This window comes from Phalaenopsis equestris, unplaced genomic scaffold (assembly GCF_001263595.1).
Source record: "Phalaenopsis equestris unplaced genomic scaffold, ASM126359v1 Scaffold000250, whole genome shotgun sequence".
NCBI lineage: Eukaryota > Viridiplantae > Streptophyta > Magnoliopsida > Asparagales > Orchidaceae > Phalaenopsis > Phalaenopsis equestris.
In genome coordinates, this window is record NW_018164692.1 from 1,189,950 (window position 1) to 1,196,951 (window position 7,002).

Here is a 7,002-nt window from a genome sequence, read left to right on the forward strand (position 1 = left end):
GAGAATCACATTTAAGTCCATGAAGGAGTTTTTTGTTTATGGAATTAAGTGCAAATAAATAGAGAAATATATTTTGTTGGGTGTAGAATTGGAGATTTCTAAGGTGACAGACTAAAAATCCACAATTCGATCTTAGTGTTTAAAAACTAAAGCGAGAGTTAGCCTTCAGGGGAAGGGAAGTGGGAGCTCTGGAGTGGCAGCCATTATCCTCCTAACCTAGCCACAGATTTAGGGACTAAACCTAAGATTAGCCAATGATTTTCTATAACACTGAATCAGGGTGGAAAATTAAAATTGCTCCTATTTGACACAATACATATTTAAACCATTTATCTCATCTCATTTCACAAAAAAAAACTCATTGTAGCGAGAAAGATGCTTGTTACATTAGAAAACTTCATCACATAAACATAGTTTAGTAGTTATTAATTTTTAAAACCTGCTTTTAAATTCTGCTAGTAGTAAATAATTTAGCTCTGATAATATCTTAAACTTTTGAAATTAGTGACAATAATTTTGTTTGATTTCTGTAAATTTCCTAGTTAATTTATGATTTCAAATTTAAACCTTCCCTGTGGGATCGATATTTGGGACTTAAAAAAAGTTTTATATTACTTGATAACGATACGTATACTTGCGTAGAATCTCAACTTTAAGTATTTAACGTTATTATTCATAAAATACCACATCAACTTTTTTGCACCGTTGCAAAGCGGAGTTAACTTTATAAATTTTACACAACTATATTTTTTTCGGGATCAACATGCTAGTAACTACAATCCATAAGAGGTTACTCATCAAAAAGAATTTAAGATAATTTAATTAATTAATTAAAATAAATAACACACATTAGTAACCACCAACCATAAAGGGGTTACATATAAAAAAGGATTTAATTTAATTTAATTAATTAATTAAAATAAATAACACAAATTAGTAACCACTATCCTAAGGGGTTACTTATATAAAAAAAAAATTTAAGATAATTTAATTAATTAATTATCATTTATTATTATAGTAAATGACCCACGTTAGTGGGTTTATAGGTAACATGGGCCACAATTAAAAATTTAACATTCTCCTGCTTGACCTACGTAATTTTTTTTAATAGTGCATATCATACTGCACAAAACTGTAAGTTAAAATTATTATTTATATTGGTCAAATCATAAATCATCAATAAGTATGAAATTAATATGATTCATGACGGTTGTATATCAATTTATCGACATAGTCCCTTCCATGTATCACAATATCAATTACATACTTAATATAATGAGAAATAACATCATGGTTCCGTAATATATATTAAAAGACAAATCTTATTAAACATCACACAATGTAAAGTGTACACTAATAAACAAGATATATAAATATCAAAAACAACAATAAAATAAGCTCAAAGTGTCAAATATAAAAAGCACTAAACATAAACTGATAAAGAGTTTCAGTAATGTCCATTCTCATGACATGTTCGTTAAATGTCTTCGGTGATAACCATTTCGTCAATGGATCCACAATCATAAGACTAGTGCTAATATACTCAATTGATACCCTATGTTTTTGAAATTCTTCCTTAACGATAAGATATTTTCACTCCTTATGTTTAACGTCTTTAGAATACCCGTCATTTTTAGAAAAGAAGACTGTTGAGGAGTTATCACAGTAAATTTTCAGCGGCTTGGCAATACTGTCGACAATTCCAAGTCCTGAAATAAAATTCAGTCATAAGCCCTGAACTATAGCTTCAAAGCATGAGAAAAATTTTGCTTCCATAGTGGATGCAATAGTGATGGTCTGCTTTGCACTTTTCCATGAGATTATTTCTTTAACCAAAAGGAACATATAGCCAAATGTTGATTTTCTGGTATCAACACTTCCAACAAAATCTGAATTTGAATATCTTATCACTTCAAGATCATTAGATCTTCTATAAGTGAGCATGTGGTCTTTTATTCCTTGTAGGTACCTTAAAACTTTTTTTGCAGCTTTTCAGTGATCTATTTCTGAATTACTTTGATACCTGCCCAGCATCCCGACGACAAAGCTAATGTCTGGTCTGATACAAGTTTAAGCATACATTAAGCTTCCAACAATAGATGCATAAGGAATTTCTTCCATTTATTTACGTTCCAAATCATTCTTTGGACACTGCATAAGGTTGAATTTGTCTCCTTTCTAATTTGGAGCAACATTTGCAAAGCACTCTTCCATATTGAATCTCTTAAGAACTCTATCAATATATATTTTATAAGACAACCCTAATAATCATTGTGATTTATCCCAAAATATTTCAATTCCAATCATAAAGGATGTCTCAATCATATCTTTGTTTCAAAGTTCATTGAGAGAAAACTTTTGGTTTCGTACAATAAGCCAAGATCATTTATAGCTAGCAAGATGTCATCAACATATAGAATGAGAAATATGATCTTGCTCCCACTGAATTCAGATATATACACTGATCAACAATGTTTGCTTTAAATCCAAATGACGTGATGATATCATTGAACTTAATATACCATTATTGTGAAGCTTGCTTAAGTCTGTATATTGATTCCTTAAGTTTACACACCATGTGTTCTATTCCTTCGACTGAAAATCCTTCAAGTTGACTCATGTAGACTTCTTCATTTAAATTTTCATTCAAAATGACAGTTTTCACATCCATTTGGTGTAACTCTAAATCATAATGAACTATTAGTGCCATGATAATTATAAATGAATCCTTCTTAGAAATTGGAGAAAATGTTTCTTTATAGTTGATGCCATATTTCTAAATGAAAATTTAGACAACAAGTCTGGTTTTATATCGTTCAATATTGTCATTCGAGTCGGGCTTAAGTTTATAGACCCATTTACACCCTACTCTTTTACACCCTTCAAGCAATTCAATGACATCCAAAACTTTATTGCGATCCATCGATTTCAACTCATCTTTCATTTCATTTAACCATTTAGAAAAATTTACACTTTCCATGGCTTGTGAAAATGAAACTAGATCTTCATTGACTGCTAAGTCAAATTCAGACTTGTGTAGATAAACCACATAATCATCAGAAATAATAAACTTTTTTTTGTCATTGAGACTTTCTAAGTACAACTTCAAGTGGTTCATTTAATGTAATTTTATTAGTGATAGTTTCATTGTAGGGTATTTGATCATATATATGTTGTTCTTGTAAGTTGTCAGACCATTCAAAAACTGTAGGGATAACAATTTGAGAAGAAATTTTGTGTAAAGGAACTTGAACCCTAATTTCTTGATTCTCTACTTTACGTGATTCCAAACTCACAATAACTTCACCAATTTCAATGAACTTAGCATTTCCAGCTTCAATAATTCTTGTACTGTAGTTAGAAAGAAACCACTGATTGTTCTTGAGTCCAGTTTATTTTCATATGGATTATATAAACTTATTTCCGTCGGGCAACCCCAAACACATAAGTGCCTTAAACTAGGTTTCCTTCCTGTCCACAGTTTAAAAGGAGTCTTTGGAACTACTTTACTAGGAATTATGTTTAAAAATATGCAACGGTCTTTAAAGCATGCATCCACAATGATGAGGGTAAGGAAAAATTACTCATCATACTCCTAAACATTTCCATTAGAGTACGATTTCGCGTTTCTGAAACATCATTTTGTTGTGGTGTTCTTGGCATAGTGTATTGAACACGTATGTCATTAGTTTGAGAGAATTTAACAAATGGATTTGGACATTTTTTAGATTCATTGTACCTTCCATAATATTCACCACCTCTATTATACCTAATAATTTTCACTTTTTCATCTAATTGTCTCTCAACCTCAGTTATAAACACCTTTAAGACATCTAATGATTGAGATTTTTCATGTAATAAGTAAACATACCCATAACGCAAAAAATCAATAATAAAGGTGATAAAATAATTTTTTCCACCAAAAGATGGAACATCAAAAGGTCCACAAACATCAGTGTGCATAATTTCAAGGAGTTGTGTGCTTCTTGTGGAAGCTTTCCTAAGTTTGTGTTTTGTGTGCTTTCCCTTAATACAATCTACACATATGCCAATATCAGTAAAATCCAAATCATTAAAGGATTTCATTTTTTACCAATCTTTCAATTTTTTCTTTGGATATATGAACCAAACATTTATCCCACAAATAAGTTGAATTTTCATTCATAAAACCATGTTTAGTAGTAACTTTATGATGCAGGGTTAAGAGTCTCAGGGAAAAATGTTATCAAGTTTAAGCTTATATAGACCATCACAAAGAATATCAGAGCTAATGAGATGATTGTGTTTAAAAAAACTAAAACATCTATTCCGAAATTTAAAAGAGTATTCAGCATAATCAAGTTTAGACAATGAAATCAGATTACGGGAAACAAAAGGGACATAAAGCGTTTGAAAAAGGTCTAAATGATGTCCAGTATCTAAAATCAATCAATAGGTTCTAATGACTTCAACAGAAGCTTTGACTTGGTTTCCCATGAGATAAAATTTCATTTAATTTGGGTTGTAAGGAGTCCCTGCATTGTATTAGAAACATGAATAATACGACTAGAATCAATCCATTAAGTATTATAAGGAATTTTAGCCAAATTTAATCTGAAACATACAAAAACACAATGTTTAACTTTCTTTTTGAACCAGACTTAGCGATTCTGACACTCATTTTGATAGTATCCAGACTTTCTGCAAAAAAAATGACACTTAATTTCTTTATGTTCCTCTTTGTGAATTGGGGCAAATGACACATTAATCTTTAGCGGTCTTTGTTTGCTCTTTTTCATTTTTCTTTCCAGGTTCCTTTATAGCTCTTCTTTGATGACCAATGAGATTAATAGAGTGATTTCCTCCTTTCTCAAGCCTTGCTTCCTCTTGAATGAGCATACATCGCAATTCATGCAAATTTCACTTATCTTTCATAGTGTTGTAGTTCATGTGAAATGGATCATACTGGATCATACTCAGGAGGCAAGAGGCAAGAAGTTAATGATAAACTACACAAGAAAATTTTCATTCACTTCCATTCTCTGTGTCTTAAGTCTTGCTGCTATGTTCGTCATTTCAACGACATGCTCATGCATTATGAGAACCATCAAATTTCATGTTAGTTAACGCACTCAATAGTGTCCCAGCAAGGGACTTATCGACAAAGTTAGGCTGAGAACAACCCTCAGCAAATTTTATCAATTCTTTAGCACTTTCAGTGTTAGAAAATTTTCAGTGTTAGAAAATATACACAATATACACTTTATGTTATTTGCTACAGTCATTCACATAAACATTAAGCTCAATCTATTCAATTTCTCCCAATCTTTATAGAAAGATTTTTGCTCAACACTGCTAGAATCAGTAAGAGCAGGAGGCTTCCTAGTCGTAAGTGTCAAATCAAGATCCAGAACACCAAGGTGAATAGACTTGCTCACACCATTCAGAGAAATTAAGCCCGTTGAACGTCTGAACAGATGTAGCTTGCAAATGAAGATAAATAAAAGTAGATACTGCAAATAAATTAAACATACTCATACATTAATGATCCGAGTATTAAACATAAACAGATGTTCATATCCAATTAGATTAAATGAAAACATTAATAATATATTGAAAATCTTCTTTGGGTGATATAACAATACACAATAATAAACGTAATTGATGCTTGATTTTGATTTAATATAATTAACAATTGTTTATACTTAAATTAGACATGTCTATTATCTTTGGATATATAAACATACATAAACAAGTATATCAATATACCATAATTATATTCAAAGATTATAAAACAAATAATCAATCTTTGGGCGATTCATAAAAATTTTATAATCAATAAATTTTAAAATACCTAAAATAAAATATAAAATTATTTCATAATAAGCATCACAAACTCATGAGTAATTGAATTTATTTAATCTGACATATGTTAAACATACTAATTTTGCAAGTTTGGTGACTAACAAATTAAACATAATATAGACATCAAATAAATAATAATTTAAATCACAATAATATATATTTCATAATATTAATTATAATAATATAAATTATAGAGTAGATAGATTAGTGAAGAAGACCGACTATAAAGAAACAAATTCATAGTCTAACAAAACTCAAAATGATATTTCAATTCACCAATTAACTTTAGTGATCCAATTCCAAGATCTAATTTGCAACTAAATTCTAATACAATTACTATAATTAAAAGTAATAAAAAATCACAAATTCAACAATCAAGGCTCTGATACCACATGTTAGAACTTTTCATTTATGATTCAACTTTATAACCCAAACACTTTATGCATATAATGACCAAGATCTTTGAATTTATGATTTTTACATATTCATTCATAAGAGGAAAACACATATGTATTCATGATTGTAGAATTAGATATGAGTTGATGGAGTTTCTCTCTAATCCCCTAAAATTTTCTATACTTTTTGATGGAGAGAAAGATACGATGTCTGTTAGGAAGAGAGGATATTTCTCCGAATTATGTGTTATTTAACCACTATCCATTCGGGGAGTTACTGACAGTGACTTTATATATGCTTAAAAATACAAGAATTTGATACTACTGCTAAAAGATTTAATTCCCCAGCAACGACGCCAAAAACTTGACAGCGGTTCCAGATTCGATAAAGATGTGTATAAAATATTCAATAATTACAAAGTCACACTTATCAACGCAAGTATACGTATCACTCGTATACGTATCATATACGTATCACTCAAGTAATACAGAGCTCTAATAGAGTCCTGGATATCGATCCTACAAGGAGAAATATTAGAAGCTACGAACTAAGAATTAGAAAATCAATACTTAATCACAACAATATAGTTCAAATCGCTTATCTGTCACTAATAGGCAATTGAAATAAATATGTAATTTTAATAACTCTTAAATAACTAATTCTACTAATAAAGTTTCTAATGTGAAATTCAATATATAAGAAAACATCATTCTCCTTGTCAAGAAATTAAAGTGAATGGATAAAGTGAATCAGTTCAAATTG